Genomic DNA, 15,961 nt, shown 5'->3' on the forward strand with positions numbered 1-15,961 from the left:
CACCTGCAGAGGGCCAGCCGCAGGTGCAAGCTCGCAGGAGTGAGCCAGTAGCCGTAGAAGCGTCCCAGCATAAGCAGCTCATAAATCACAGGTGCGGAGGCCGTGGGCGCAGATGTGCGACCGCAGAAGCGGTCAAGGGACTGCATAAGCGAGGAAGGGCACGGATGCGGCTCGCGCGTCGTAGGAGCGGACTCGTAGAAATGATTCTTTCTTCCTCATATGCGGATTTAGTCCAGCCTAGAGAGGACCGCATCTGCGATGAACCTTCCGCAGATACGGCCCATAGACCGTAGGTGCGAAAGTCCTGGAGGCAGTGAGGTCATTTATTTCGGGCTTAGGTCATTGTTGGTTTATTTATTTCACTTCTTGGGGCGATTTTGGAGCTTCCTAGAGAGAGATTTCAACCTAGCTATTGGAGGTAAGTAATTTATATCCAATGTAAGTTAAATACATAGATTATGGTATATTTTAACATGCAAATTTGGGAAAATTATGAGTTTGGATAATTACTCTAATAGCTAAATCATTGACTTTTGAGTGTATATTGACTTATTTATGCAACGTTTGATTATTTTCGGATTGTTCGGCATCGTGTTGAGGATTTAGGGCAAATTTGAGGCAGGAAAGCGAGCTTTGAGGCAAGGTAAGTCTCTTGCCTAACCTTGTAAGAGGGAATTTACCCCATAGGTGATTTAAATTATTATTTTCTTCTAATTGTGGGGGCTACGTATGCACGAGGTGACGAGAGTCCGTACGTAGCTACTAATTATGCTTATGTCCGGGTAGTTTAGGACCCAAATCATGAAATATTTGCAATGTTCGCACCCTACTTGTTGATTAAAGTACCTAAATTATATCGGAACTTGTTAGAGGAATTATAAAAGACCGAATTTCACTTACTTGAGTTTAGGCGGGTTACTTGACCGTTAATAAGAATTATGTTTCGTTGTACATAAGCCTTGTATTAGCTCTTAAATCGGTTGTGCATAAAGTATCCTATATTCTTGTGGAGCGGGCGGAATGCCTTGGCAGTAAATAGATACATCTATGGTTCGTGTTTTTCGACCCTTGGCAGTATACACATTATTCTGGATCGGGTCGTACGACCTCGACATAATCGTGTCTGATAACACTCGAAGTGTAGTTATATATTTGATATCATTCCCCGGCTTGAGAGGCTAACATTATATAAGATAGACATTTATTTAGGACTTACCATGCGTGAAAGAATTATTTATGTTCTGCTTGTTATTGAGTTATTATTATTATTTACATAACCCATGCTTATTTAAAATTTTGTATTTCTTTACTATTAGCCCATAGTAAGTGTCGATGTCGACTCCTCGTCACTACATCTTCGAGGTTAGACTTGATACTTACTAGGTACATGTTGTTTATGTACTCACACTACACTTCTACACTAACCGATTGTTCAGGCCATATATTGATTCGATTGTCATTGTCTTCATTGATGACATTTTGATCTATTCGCATAGCATGGAGGAGCACGAGCAGCATTTGAGAGTGGTGCTTCAGATCTTGCGGGAACAGAAGCTATATGCTATGTTCTCCAAGTGTGAGTTCTAGTTGGATTTTGTGGCATTCTTGGGGTATGTTGTGTCAGGCGAGGGCATTAAGATGGATCCCAAGAAAATCGAGGCAGTTCAGAGTTGGCCTTGTCCTACCACAGCAACTGAGATCAAGAGATTCCTAAGGTTAGCATGTTATTATCGTCGGTTTGTGGAGGGCTTCTCATCTATTGCAGCACCTTTGACTACATTGACCCAGAAGGGTGCTCCATTCTGATGGTACGATGATTGTGAGACGAGCATCCAGAAGCTCAAGACCGTATTGACTTCAGCACCAGTGTTAGTGTTGCATTCCAGTTCATGGGTGTATACAGTGTATTGCGACACTTCACGCATTGGCTTGGGTTGTGTATTGATGCATGAGGGTGAGTTATTGCATATGCTTGACACCAGCTGAATCCCCACTAGAGGAATTATCATGTACACGATTTGGAGTTGGCCGTGATTTTTCATGCTCTTAAGATCTGGAGGCATTACGTTTATGGGGTGTCTTATGAGATTTACACCGATCATCACAGCTTGCATTATTTTTTCAAGCAGAGGGATTTTAATTTGAGGCAGTGCATGTGGCTTGCGTTGCTAAAAGATTATGACATTACCATCCTTTATCATCCGGGCAAGGCTAATGTATTTGCGGATGCCTTAAGTAGAAAGACAGAGAGTATGGGCAGTCTGGCATTCATTTCAGCATAGGAGAGGCCACTAGCTTTGGACATTCAGTCCCTGGCTAACAGCCTTATGAGATTGGATATTTTAGAGCCCATTAGAGTTCTTGCATGTGTTGTCGCATAAAGTATTTAGTCCCTAGCTAACAGATTAGCCTTGTATTATCTCTTAAATCGGTTGTGCATAAAGTATCATATCTTCTTGTGGAGCGGGCCAAACGCCTCGGCAGTAGATAGATGTATTTATCGTTCGTGCCGCTCGACCCTCGGCAGTGTACACATTATTTTAGATCGGGTCGTATGACCTCAGCATAATCATGTGTGATAACACTCAAAGTGTAATTATATATTTGATATCATTCCCCGGCTTGAGAGGCTAACATTATATAAGATAGAAATTTATTTGGGTCTTACCTTGCGTAAAAGAATTATTTACGTTCTACTTGTTATTGAGTTATTATTATTATTTACATAACCCATGCTTATTTAGAATTCTGTATTTGTTTATTGTTAGCCCATAGTAAGTGTCGATGTCGACCCCTCATTACTACTTCTTTGAGGTTAGACTTGATACTTACTGGGTACATGTTATTTATGTACTCATGCTAAACTTCTGCACTAATCGTGCAGGATCTGAGGCAGGTGCATCTGGCGGACACACCAGCGCGCATCCGTGATACCCTGAGGCCTAGTGGTGAGCTATTTTTTGAGTCGTTCTGCAACACCTAGAGCCTTTCTTTTGTACTTATTTTCTGTCTATTTTATTTTAGACAGTCATTAGAGTTATGTATATTCTACTAGTGCTCACATACTTGTGACCAGGTTTTGGCACACATTCTAGTAGACTTTATGGTTTTTGGAGTATATATATATCTATGATTACACTCAGTTGCTTTCGTTTTGTTTACTCCCTCCGTTCTAATTTATGTGAACCTGTTTGACTAGGCACGGAGTTTAAGAAAAAATGAAGACTTTTGAAATTTGTGGTCCTAAACAATTCAAAAAGGGGCCCAGAGTATTTGTATGGTTATAAAAGCTTCTCATTAAGGGTATAATTGTAAGTTTAAACAAAATTATTTTCAAATTTAGAAAGGGGTCATTCTTTTTGGAACGGACCAAATAGAAAATAGGTTCACATAAATTGGAACGGAGGTAGTATTAAACTTTCTATTTCTTGAATCTCTTAATAAATGGAATTTAATTACTTGAAAACCTGCTAAAAAGCATAATCACGTAGTTAGTTCACTGTGGGCTTGCCTAGCGGCGACGTTGGTGCCATCACAGCCTATAGAAGAAATTGGGTCGTGAAAACATAGTATCAGAGCACTAGGTTTACGTAGGTCTCACAAGTTATGAGCAGGCCTAATAGAGTTTTGCGGATCAGTGCGGAGACGTCTGTACTTATCTTCGAGAGGCTATAGAGTGTTAGGAAACTACTCTTTTCTTCATCTCCTATCGTGTAGTTGATGTTGTGCTAAGTATCATTCTCATATTCTCTCACAGATGGTGAGAACGCATGCGGCAGACGTACCCGATCATGGAGGAGCTGCTCCCCCTGTTGCTAGAAGCCGAGGTAAAGGCCGAGGGGGGCTCCAGCTCATGGTAGAGGACGAGGGCATCCTAGAGTTGTTCCATTCATGCTACAAGTGGATCCAATAGAGGATCCTATTATTGAGGAGCAGTGCGAGCTGCCTGTAGCAGAGCCAGCCCCGGTGGATTTCATGTCCACACCAGGATTCTAGGAGGTCATAGCCGTATGTTGTGGTTTACGGATACTATGACTCAGGCTGGTTTATTTCCAGTAGACCCAGCCACATCTCAGGTGGAAGGGGGAGCACATACCCCAACCGCTCAGGCTTCAGGGCATGCAACTGTCGTATATCAGACCCCGGGTGCACTACCCGTGGGTGGAACTCAGCCAATTGCAGCAGCTATACCTGAGCCCAGACCAGCTATGGTCGGCGATCCACAGAATCTATTGGACAGATGGACCAGGCTTCATCCCCCTATCTTTGGGAGTGAGCGGCATGATGACCCCCAGGATTTTATTGATCGGTGCAGGGACAGACTGTACAACATGAGGATATTGGAGTCCCACGGGGTGGACTTTACCACCTTTCAGCTAGAGGGCAGGGCCCGTAAATGGTGGCAGTCCTATCTTCTTGGCAGACCAGCAGGTTCTCCTCCCATAACTTGGGATCAGTTCACACGCCTCTTCTTGGAAAAATATATTCCACCCTCTCAGAGGGAAGAGTTGCGATTTCAATTCAAGCAGCTTTAGCATAGTCAGATGACGGTGACCGACTATGAGGCGAGATTCTCTGAGTTGTCTTGACCTGCACTTATGATACTTCCTACCGATGCAGAGAGAGTGCGGATGTTTGTTGCCGATTTGCACTCTGGTATCCAGTCCACCATGGCTCAGGAGGTGGAGATGGGGACTTCTTACGGGCTAGTTGTGGAGATATCTCGGAGGATCGAGGGTGTCCGTCAGTGGATCCGAGATCAGGCAATGAAGGATAAGAAAATTTCAATATTCTAGAGAGTTCAGTGGTGCCCCGGCTGGGGGCAAGAGTCCGTTCATGAGGGGTCAGTTTAGCAGGCCCACATATCCAGCACCGCCGCCTCCTCGGGGTGCTCCAATGTGACCTTATTTCAGCGCCATGCTAGAGAATTCCTACCACCCACCATCTATTCAGGGATCCTCCAGTGGGTATTCAGGCCATTACGGTCAGACTTCAGGTCAGCAGTCCATCTAGTCGGGTTATCAGCCTATGATTCCAGCACCAGTTGCCCCACCAGTCGTCCGGCCATCCAGAGGCGAAGGGCAGGTGGGTAGGGGCCGTCCTAGAAGTGGAGGCCAGCCATGAGGCGCTCCAACCAGATTCTATGCCTTCCCAGCCAGACCAGATGTAGTAGCCTCAGATGCCGTGATCGCATGTATTATTTCTGTCTGTGGATGTTTCAGTACCATTTGATCTAGGGTCTACATATTCACATGTCTCATCTCTGTTTGCTCATTTGTTGGGAGTTCCTCGTGAGTCCTTTGGTACTCCTGTTTATGTGTCCACACCAATGGGCGATTCTGTTATTGTGGATCGAATCAAATAATCCTGTATCGTTACTTTCTATAGTTATGATACCCGAACAGATCTTTTATCGCTCAATATGACCAACTTTGAGGTTATCCTGGGCATGGATTGGTTGTCTCCATATCACTCCATCCTTGATTGCCATGCCAAGACTATTACCTTGGCGATGCCAGAGTTTCCAAGATTGGAGTGGAAGGGTTTTGTATGTCAGTACATCTAGTCGGGTTATCTCCTTTCTGAAGGCTTGATACATGGTCGAGAAGGGTTGTTTGGCTTATCTAGCTTATGTTCGGGATACTACTACAGAGACTCCGGTGATTGATTCAGTGCCCATGGTCCGGGAGTTCTCCGATGTGTTTCCTTTTGAAATTCCATGTATGCCACCCGATCATGATATCGATTTCTGTATTGATTTGGCTCTAGGTATCCAGCCTATATCTATTCCACCATACAGCATGGCTCCAAAAGAGTGGAAGGAGTTTAAGAAATAGCTTGAGGAGTTGCTAGCAAAGGGGTTCGTCAGACCAAATGTGTCGCCTTGGGGTGCACCGGTGTTATTTGTGAAGAAGAAAGATAGGACTATGCGGATGTGCATCAATTACCGCTAGTTGAACAAAGTTACCATTATGAACAAGTACCCATTACTGCGTATTGATGATTTTTTTGACCAATTGCAGGGTGCTAGAGTTTTCTCTAAGATCGACTTGATATTGGGGTATCATCAGCTGAAGATTCGGGATTTCGATGTTTCGAAGACGGCTTTCCGAAACAAATATGGTCATTATGAGTTTCCAGTAATGTCTTTCGGTTTGACTATCGCCCAGGCAGCGTTTATGGATTTGATGAACCGAGTGTTCAGGCCATATATTGATTCGATTGTCATTGTCTTCATTGATGATATTTTGATCTACTCGCATAGCATGGAGGAGCACGAGCAGCATTTAAGAGTGGTGCTTCAGACCTTGCGGGAACAGAAATTATATGCTAAGTTCTCCAAGTGTGAGTTCTGGTTGGATTATATGGCATTCTTGGGGCATGTTGTGTCAGGCGAGGGCATTAAGGTGGATCCCAAGAAGATCGAAGTAGTTCAGAGTTTGCCTCGTCCTACCATAGAGACTGAGATCAAGAGCTTTCTAAGGTTAGCAGGTTATTATCGTCGGTCTGTGGAGGGCTTATCATCTATTGTAGCACCTTTGACTAGATTTACCCATAAGGGTGCTCCATTCTGATGGTCCGATGATTGTGAGATGAGCTTCCAGAAGCTCAAGACCGCATTGACTTCAGCACCAGTGTTAGTGTTGCATTCCAGTTCAGGAATGTATACAGTGTATTGCGATGCTTCACACATTGGCTTGGGTTGTGTATTAATGCAGGAGGGGCAAGTTATTGCATATTCTTCACGCCAGCTGAAGCCCCACGAGAAGAATTATCTTGTACACGATTTGGAGTTGGCCGTGATTTTCATGCTCTTAAGATCTTGAGGCATTATCTTTATGGGGTGTCCTATGAGGTTTACACCGATCATCACAGCTTGCATTATTTGTTCAAGCAGAGGGGTTTTAATTTGAGGCAGTGCATGTGGCTTGAGTTGCTAAAATATTATGATACTACCATCCTTTATCATCCAGGCAAGGCTAATGTAGTTGCGGATGCCTTGAGCAGAAAGGCGGAGAGTATGAGCAGTTTGGCATTCATTTCAGTAGAGGAGATGCCACTAGCTTTGGAAATTCAGTCCCTAGCTAACATACTTGTGAGGTTGGATATTTAAGAGCTCGGCAGCGTTCTTGCATGCGTTGTCGCCCAGTCTTCACTATTCGAGCAGATCAAGGCTTGCCAGTTTGATGACCCGCACATGTTGGTTCTAAGAGAGATTGTACTACAGGGTGGTGCCAAGTAGGTTACTATCGGTGAGGATGGTGTTCTGCGACTCCATGGTCGCCTATGTGTCCCTAATGTTTATGGATTAAGGGAAAATATTCTAGAGGAGGCACACAGTTCTCGGTATTCTATTCACCTAGGTGCTACAAAGATATATCGCAACCTGAGGCAGCATTATTGGTGGCGGCAGATGAAGAAGGACATAGTTGAGTATGTAGCGAGGTGCCTTAATTGCCAGCAAGTTAAGTATGAGAATCAGAGGCCAGGTGGCCTACTCCAGCAGATGGCTATACCTGAGTGGAAATGGGAGCGCATTACTATGGACTTCATAGTTGGGTTGTCGCAGACCTTGCGGAAGTTTGATGCAGTTTGGGTCATTGTCCACAGGTTGACCAAGTTGGCACACTTCATTCCGGTTGTTACCACGTATTCTTCAGAGAGGTTGGCTCAGATTTACATTCAAGAGATTGTTCGGTTGCACGGTGTGCCTATCTCCATTATATCAGATAGAGACCCTCAGTTTACTTTGCATTTCTGGAGGGCAGTACATAGTGAGTTGGGGACCCGGGTAGAGATCAGCACAGCCTTTCATTCGCAGACCGACGGCCAGTCGGAGCGGACAGTTCAGATCTTGGAAGATATGCTCAAAGCATGTGTGATTGACTTCGAAGGGCAGTGTGATCGATTCTTGCCTTTGGCCAGTTTGCTTACAACAACAGTTATCAAACCAGTATCAAGATGGCTCCATTTGAGGCTTTATATCGTCGGCGATGTCGTTCGCCCATCGGATAGTTTGAGCCCGGCGAGGCTAAGTTATACGGTACTAATTTAGTGAAGGATGCCTTGGAAAAGGTAAAGTTGATTCAGGAGCGGCTTCACACAACACAATCCAGACAAAAGAGTTACGCGGTTCAGAAGGCGTATGATTTATCATTTATGATGGGTGATAAGGTTCTCTTGAAAGTCTCGCCGATGAAGGGAATTATGAGGTTCGGGAAGAAGGGCAAGTTGAGCCCAAGGTTTATAGGTCCATTTGAGGTGTTGAGATGAGTTGGAGAGGTTGCTTATGAGCTTGCCTTGCCTCCTAGTCTATTGGATTTCATCCGGTTTTTCACGTGTCTATGCTCCCGAAGTATCATACCGGCAGGTCGCATGTGTTAGACTTCAGCACGGTTCAGTTAGATGAGAGCCTGGGTTATGAGGAGGAGCCAGTTGCCATTGTTGACAGACAGGTTTGCCAGTTGAGGTCCAAGAAGATTTCGGTGGTAAAAGTTCAATGGAAGGGCAAACCAGTCGAGGAGCTGACTTGGGAGGACGAGGAGGACATGCGGAGCAGATATCCACACCTATTCAGCACTCAAGGTATGATTCTAGACTCGTTCGAGGACGAACATTTGTTTAAGATGTGGAGAATGTAATGACCCGATCGGTCGTTTTGCTTTGTAGATACATGTCCCCCTAAATAAGACTCCATGTATGTGCCTTTACTGTTTTATGACTTGCGGAGATGGTTAGTTCGGGATTTGGAAGGGTTCAGGTTGAAATCAGAACACTTGGTTTCTTAATTTGGCTTTAAAGGGCTAAGTTTGACTTAGGTCAATATTTTTAATAAATGACCTCGGTACCAGAATCTGATGGTTCCAATAGGTTCATATTATAAATTTGGACTTGGGCGTATATTTGGATCCAGTTTTGGATAACCCGGGAGCGTTTCGGCGCTTGATGTTGAAAGTTAGCTTATTGAAGTTTTAAAAGTTCTTTAAATTTGATTTGGAGTAGGTTTTGGTGTTATCGTGGTCTATTTGGGTTTCCAAGCCTGGGAATAGTTTCATATGGTGATTTAAAACTTGCACGCAAAATTTGATGTCATTCCGAGTAGTTTAAGTATGAATCGGCGCGTTCGGAGTAAGTGGGAAGAATTCGAAGTTCATAAGTTGATCCTATTGGTTTTGGGTTGCGATTTTTAGTTTTAATGTTTTTTTTCGCATTCCAAAGGTGCGAGAGAGTCCGATTTAAGTTTACAAACTTGTTGGTGTGTTGGGACGGGGCCTCGGGGGTCCCGAATGCCTTTCGGATAACGCGTGGAAGTCGTTTGGCCTTCGGTGATCAGTTGAAGCATCCAGCTTCTGGTGCAATCGCACCTGTGAAGGGCCAGCCACAGGTGCGAGCTCGCAGAAGCGAGTCAGCATCCGCGGAAGCGGCCCAGCATAGGCAGCCCAAAAATCGCAGGTGCAGAGGCGGTGGGCGCAGATGCGCGACCGTAGAAGCGGTCAAGGGACCGCTCGGGGAAGGGCGCGGGTGAGGCTTGTGCACCGCAGGAGCGGGCTCACAGACGTGATTCATCTTCCACATATGTGGATTTAGGACAGCCTAGAGAGGACCGCATCTATGATGAACCTTCCGCAGATACGGGGCCACAGATGCGGCCGATAGACCGTAGGTGCGAAAGTCCTGGAGGCAGTGAGGTTATTTATTTCGCACTTAGGTCATTGTTGGTTCATTTATATCACTTCTTGGGGTGATTTTGGAGCTTCCTAGAGAGAGATCTCCACCTAGCTATTGGAGGTAAATAATTTATATCCAAATGTTAGTTAAATACAAAAATTATGGGTAGATTTTAACATTGTAAATTTGTGAAAATTATGGGTTTAGATGAATAACCCTAGGTTTTGATAAAAATGGGATTTACCCATAAAAATATTTATAGGATTGAGTGAAAATTATATAGTTGGGTTCGTGAGATTATGGGTAACAACTTTCTTCAAAAATTTCTGGAATTCGAGCACGTGGGCCTGGGGGTAAATTTTAAGAATCTTCCAATTTGGGTTGGGTAATTACTCTAATAGCTAAATCATTAACTTTTGAGTGTATATTGACTTATTTATATAACATTTGATTAGTTTCGGATTTTGCGGCACCGAGTTGAAGCTTTAGGGTGAATTTGAGGTCGGAAAGCGAGCTTTGAGACAAGGTAAGTCTCTTGCCTAACCTTGTAAGAGGGAATTTACCCCATAGATAATTTAAATTACTATTTGCTTCTAATTGTGGGGGCTACATACGCACGAGGTGACGAGAGTCCGTGCGTAGCTACTAATTATGCTTATATCTGGGTAGTTTAAGGCCTCGAATCATGAAATACTTGCAATGTTCGCACCCTACTTGTTAATTAAAGTACCTAAATTATATCGGAACTTGTTAGAGGAATTATAAAAGACCGAATTTTACTTACTTGAGTTTGGGCGGGTTACTTGACCATTAATAAGAATTGTGTTTCGTTGTACATTAGCCTTGTATTAGCTCTTAAATCGGTTGTGTATAAAGTACCCTCTCTCCTTGTGGAGCGGGCCGAACGCCTCGGCAGTAGATAGATGTATTTATGGTTCGTGCCGCTTGACCCTCGGCAGTGTACATATTATTCTGGATCAGGCCGTAAGACCTTGGCATAATCGTGCGTGATAACACTCGAAGTGTAATTATATATTTGATATCATTCCCCGGCTTGAGAGGCTAACATTATATAAGACAGAAATTTATTTGGGACTTACCATGCGTGAAAGAATTATTTACTCTCTGCTTGTTATTGAGTTATTATTATTATTTACATAACACATGCTTATTTAGAATTCTGTATTTGTTTATTGTTAGCTCATAGTAAGTGTCGATGTCGACCCCTCGTCACTACTTCTTTGAGGTTAGACTTGATACTTACTGGGTACATGTTATTTATGTACTCACGCTACACTTCTGCACTAACCGTGCAGGATCTGAGGCAGGTGCATCTGGCGGACACACTGGCGCGCATCCCTGATACCCTGAGGCCTAGTGGTGAGCTGCTTTTTGAGCCGTTCTGCAGCACCTAGAGCCTTTCTTTTGTACTTATTTTCTGTCTATTTTATTTCAGACATTTATTAGAGTTATGTATATTCTACTAGTGCTCATACACTTGTGACACTAGGTCTTGGCACACATTCTAGTAGACTTTGTAGTGTTTGGAGTATTTATATACTTCCTCCGTTCTAGTTTATGTGAACCTATTTTCTTTTTGGTCCGTTCCAAAAATAATGGCCCCTTTGTAAATTTGAAAATAATTTATCTTAAACTTCTAATTATGCCCTTGATGAGAAATTTTTATAACCACACAAATATTACGGACCCCTTTCTGACATGTTTAGGACCATAAATTTCAAAAATCTTCATTTTTCTTAGACTTCGTGTCCAGTCAAACAGGTTCACATAAATTAGAACAGAGGGAGTATCTATGATTGCACTCAGTTGCTTTCGTTTTGTTTATTAAACTTTCTATTTCTTGAATCTTTTAATAAATGGAAGTTAATTAATTGAAAACCTGTTAAAAAGAATAGTGACGTTGATCGTAACAAAAATTCTTTCACTTGATGTTATCAAAGTAAATACTTTATGTTATGGTACAAAATTAAATTTTATGTTATGGTACAAAATTAAATTTTACAGTGTACTTGCTTAAAATGACATAAAGAAAGAAAGTTGGCATAGAAAATGACAACTCAACAGTGATCCTACTACCAAGTTTCTTTAGAAAAGAAAGAAAAATCAAATAAACTGCTGCCACTTCTCTGTGAAAAAACAAATAAATTACCTACTTACTAGGTGCTTTGGTTTTCTCTCGTAGTATGCCTAATATACTGATTTCTTCAAAGTATTAAATGTAACTCAATACATCTGCAGTACTCCTTTTATAGGCATAAGGAAGCAAGTCTCCTCCTTCTAGTGAACTCAAGGAAATTGGATAAAATAACTCCCTCGGATAAATTAACTTCCTTGGAATCAGGGAGTAGATTTGCACTAGAAATATTATGAATATTCAAAATACTAAAGTATATCTATGTTAAGAAAACCAAGTCAAAATAGGAGTCCTATGAAACTTTTAGGAAAGAAATAGTAAAAGATAACCTAGCGCATACTGTGCTAGCAAATGTATTCCATTATTGGAAGGTCATATGATAATGCTAATTATTTGAAGTTGAAGTAATTGAAGAATTATTACAATTTTAAATAGTTGTTCCTTCATAATTCCAAGTGTATGATGATGACAATTAAAGAACACGTACAAACATAACTAAGCAGGTTTTAGCTTCTTTATGGAATATCCAAAGGGGATAAGTCAAAAAAAAAATCAACTTAAGTTTTAACAGGGGCGGCCCGAGGAGCTTTGTGGCCTAAAGTCAAACTATATGAGGGACCTTAACTTCTTTTTTTTAAAACAATATTTATTTATTTGAAGTCTATTTTTCTAGCGTTTCTTAGATACAAAGTTATTAATAATTTTCTTATAGTCAATAACTCCTAATAAGTCTTTCTTAATTGACAATATAGCTAATCCATTTAACCTTTCTTGAAACATTATTGATCTTAGGTAAGATTTTATCAATTTTAATTTTGAAAACTTCTTTCCGCTGAAGCGACGGTAACATGAGTTATTAACATTGTTCCATAAGCGATACATGCATAGGAAAAAGAAACAAATCTTTTTATTTGACCGAGTGTATCACTTAAACTGTTATCTTCTAATTGTACTATTTTCTTTAATACTTATAATTTCGAAAATAAATCTAAACCATCATTATCGAATTGATTATTATGCATTAAGGAACATTCAAGATTAAGGCAATATTTTTTCAAATTTTCATCATCTAGTGATCTTAATTTTTTTCGCTAAATAGAAAACCAAAAATATTTTCATATGCTTTAAATTGTTCAAATCTATTTTGAAGAGAAAAAAATAGTCTGGTCTACTATGTATAAAGTAATCAACTCCAAAGGACTTTTTAACGATTTTGAGATTTTATTATCAACATTCTCATCAAATTGTTAATTCCTATATATCACACTTTTCTTATGAAATTAAGGTTCGATATTCATTTCAAGTGCAATTTTCTTGGCAGAAATCATAGCAGCTGCAAATCCTTCTTCTTTATACTTGTTAAAGAAAGAAATCAAACGTTTTCACTTCACGGAACCTTCTTTTAAACTTATATATAACCTATTAGGTTTAACAAAAAATGAGGCCCCCATAAATGTGGGGCCTAAATCAGTTATTTTACTTACTTTATGGAAGAGACGCCCTTGAGTTTTAATAAGGACGTGAGTATCCATCACCTATACTAAAAGAATTCCAAATGTGAGTTCTAGTTTTTATTTCGAATCGTACTAGTCTTCGTACTTGGTCAAAGATTAATTTTTAACTGTTGTAGGTTGATGTTTGGCTATAATTCTATATTTTTAGTACATTACTTACCTTACACTTTAGGTGCTTTAATACTAAACTATAATATATTTGCGCTTAATTGAGTCTATTTTATGTATAGGTACATTGGAGATGAAATTGGAGCAAAGTGAATATTTGAAGTGTAAATCATGCTCGAAAACAATAGGAAAGAAGAAAGAAAGAAATGAGCAGAGGAAAAATGAAGCAGCAGGCGAAGCAAGCCCAGTGGCTCGCGTTAGAGCAGGCAAGGCGAGCTCTTTAGCTCGCGTAGAAGCACGTGACGCAAGGGTTATGGCGAGATTGAAGCGCATGGCAGGGCTTGCACCGCACAGTCTGAGGCGAGGTGAAGCTCACATTTTGCCTCGCGAGGCGAGGTCCGTAGCGAGCTTGATCCGGATTTTAAAAGCCTATTTCGTCTCCTTGTTGGATTTGGACTTGGGATATATCGTTTAGGTCTTTTCCTACACATATAAATAGTCATCAAACACTACTTTTGAAGGAGTTTTGCGACCTGAGGCAAGAATAGCTCGTGGAACAACTTTTGGGGGAAAGAATCATCGAGTTCTATATTCATTCATCTTTTCTTTGTAATTTATTTATGCAAAATACTTGGGAATTTGTTACTATGAATTTGAGTAGCTAAACTTCTAATCTAGGGTTTTGATGGTGGAGGATGATTTTCCTATTACGTTTAATATAGAGTTGCTGTAGCTTTTTCTCTATTTGTTTAACTACATTTATATTATGGTTTATTGAATAGCTCTCAATCGACTGTACCTATTTAATGTGTATTGCTCGGAAGAGAATGCATATTTAGGTAGTTGTTGAACAACATCACTCCTAACGTATGTGAGGGATCAATACAGAGGTTTTAAAGGTGGGATTAGGAATAACGATACCTTGATGCGATCTGAGTGAGTCGTGACTTAGTTCCAGCTAGCGTAGTTCAGAAAAATATGTCTAGTAAATTGTGGTAGTTACTCGAAAGAGAATTACGATACTCAAAGAGCTCATGATCGGTAGAGAAAAACTTAGGGAAATTTATAGGAAACGTGGCGGAAATAGGATTCCGACAATAGGGGAAATCATAACCTTAGATCATTCCAAATCTTGTCTGCAACATGTTCGTTGTTAGTTATTAATTTCTGCATTTTCATTACTTGATCTTTAGTTAGTAAACATCCAATTTGTTATTTAGTATTTCTGAAGATTGATTGCGTGGATTTGTGTGAATCTAGTAGTTGTGTTTACTAGGTTAATTTCCTATAGGATTCGACTCCGGACTTGTTAACCGGATTATATTTTCAACGACCGCTTAGTCTTTTTTATAAGGCAAAGTTGGGCGTGATTAAATTTTGGCGCCGTTTCCGGGGAATTAACGGTGTTATTAATTGCAGCTAAAAGAAGTACTAGAATTCTTAGTGTAGTCAATTTTCTTCATTTTAAACTAAATACATTGAAATTCTAACGTTTGTAGCCTTGGGTGTTACAGGTGCATGCCTAGAAACTCCTCAAGAACTGGTGAATTGTTTGAAGCAATATCAGATTCTGAGAAAGTTTTCAAGGCATTGAATCGTGCAAACAAGAAGGACAAACAGTAACAGAACGAATCGAACTAGACATGGATAACGTAATAGAAAACCCAAACAATAGAAATAATGTGAATGACCCAAACAATCAGGGTGTGCCGCCTCTTGGGCCGGAAGCAACCTTGTATGATTAGGCACAACCCACCGCCGAAAATCTAGCAACCGAAATTGCAGTCCCTCAGATACAAGCGGAATTATTTCAAATCACAAACAACATGCTACATTTGTTGCAGAACAAGGGACTGTTCTCAGGGTCTTACATTGAAGATCCTCAGTAGCAACTGAAAAATTTCCTATCGATATGTGTCACGCAAAGGCAACCAAATGTGACACTGGAAGCAATAAGGTTGTTGTTTTTTCCATTCTCAGTGATGGGAGAGGCTCAGACTTGGCTCAATTCACTCCCCATAAACTCCATCACTACTTGGGAGGAATTAGTCAAGCAATTTTTGAACAAGTTCTACCCACCCAATAAGACTGCCAAACAAGTTGATGAGATATTGAACTTCAGACAGAAACCAACTGAAACACTGCAAGAAATGTGGGAGAGGTTCAAAGGTATGCTGGTTAAGTGTCCACATCATGGCATTCCAGATCATATGTTAGGGCAAAGGTTCTACATGGGATTGGCAGACAGCTTGAAGGCCAATGTTAATGCTTCAGCAGGTGGAGAATTGTTTAGCAAATCATTTAGAGAATGCAAGATCTTACTTGATAAAATGTCTCAAAACTCAAGATGGATGACAAGAGACTCTAAAATCACTCATATCATTCACTCAGTAGCTTTGGACCCAAACAACTCCATAGCCGAGAATATGTCCACTCTGATGACGCAAATGAGTATCCTCACCAAAACGATTGATAAATCAAGCAAGAAGCAGGTACACATAGTTGATGCGACTAA

At 41.0% G+C, this 15,961-nt stretch overlaps 1 non-coding gene across 1 annotated transcript; it reads right to left on the reverse strand.

The window, feature by feature from the left end:
* Nucleotides 1-15,539: 15,539 nt before the first annotated feature.
* On the reverse strand, nucleotides 15,540-15,646 carry LOC117277349 (small nucleolar RNA R71). The gene has a single exon (XR_004507619.1). It is a non-coding gene; the product is annotated as a small nucleolar RNA R71 (small nucleolar RNA).
* Between the last annotated feature and the right edge of the window lie 315 nt (nucleotides 15,647-15,961).

Source organism: Nicotiana tomentosiformis, chromosome 11 (genome assembly GCF_000390325.3).
Source record: "Nicotiana tomentosiformis chromosome 11, ASM39032v3, whole genome shotgun sequence".
In the NCBI taxonomy this organism is placed as follows: domain Eukaryota; kingdom Viridiplantae; phylum Streptophyta; class Magnoliopsida; order Solanales; family Solanaceae; genus Nicotiana; species Nicotiana tomentosiformis.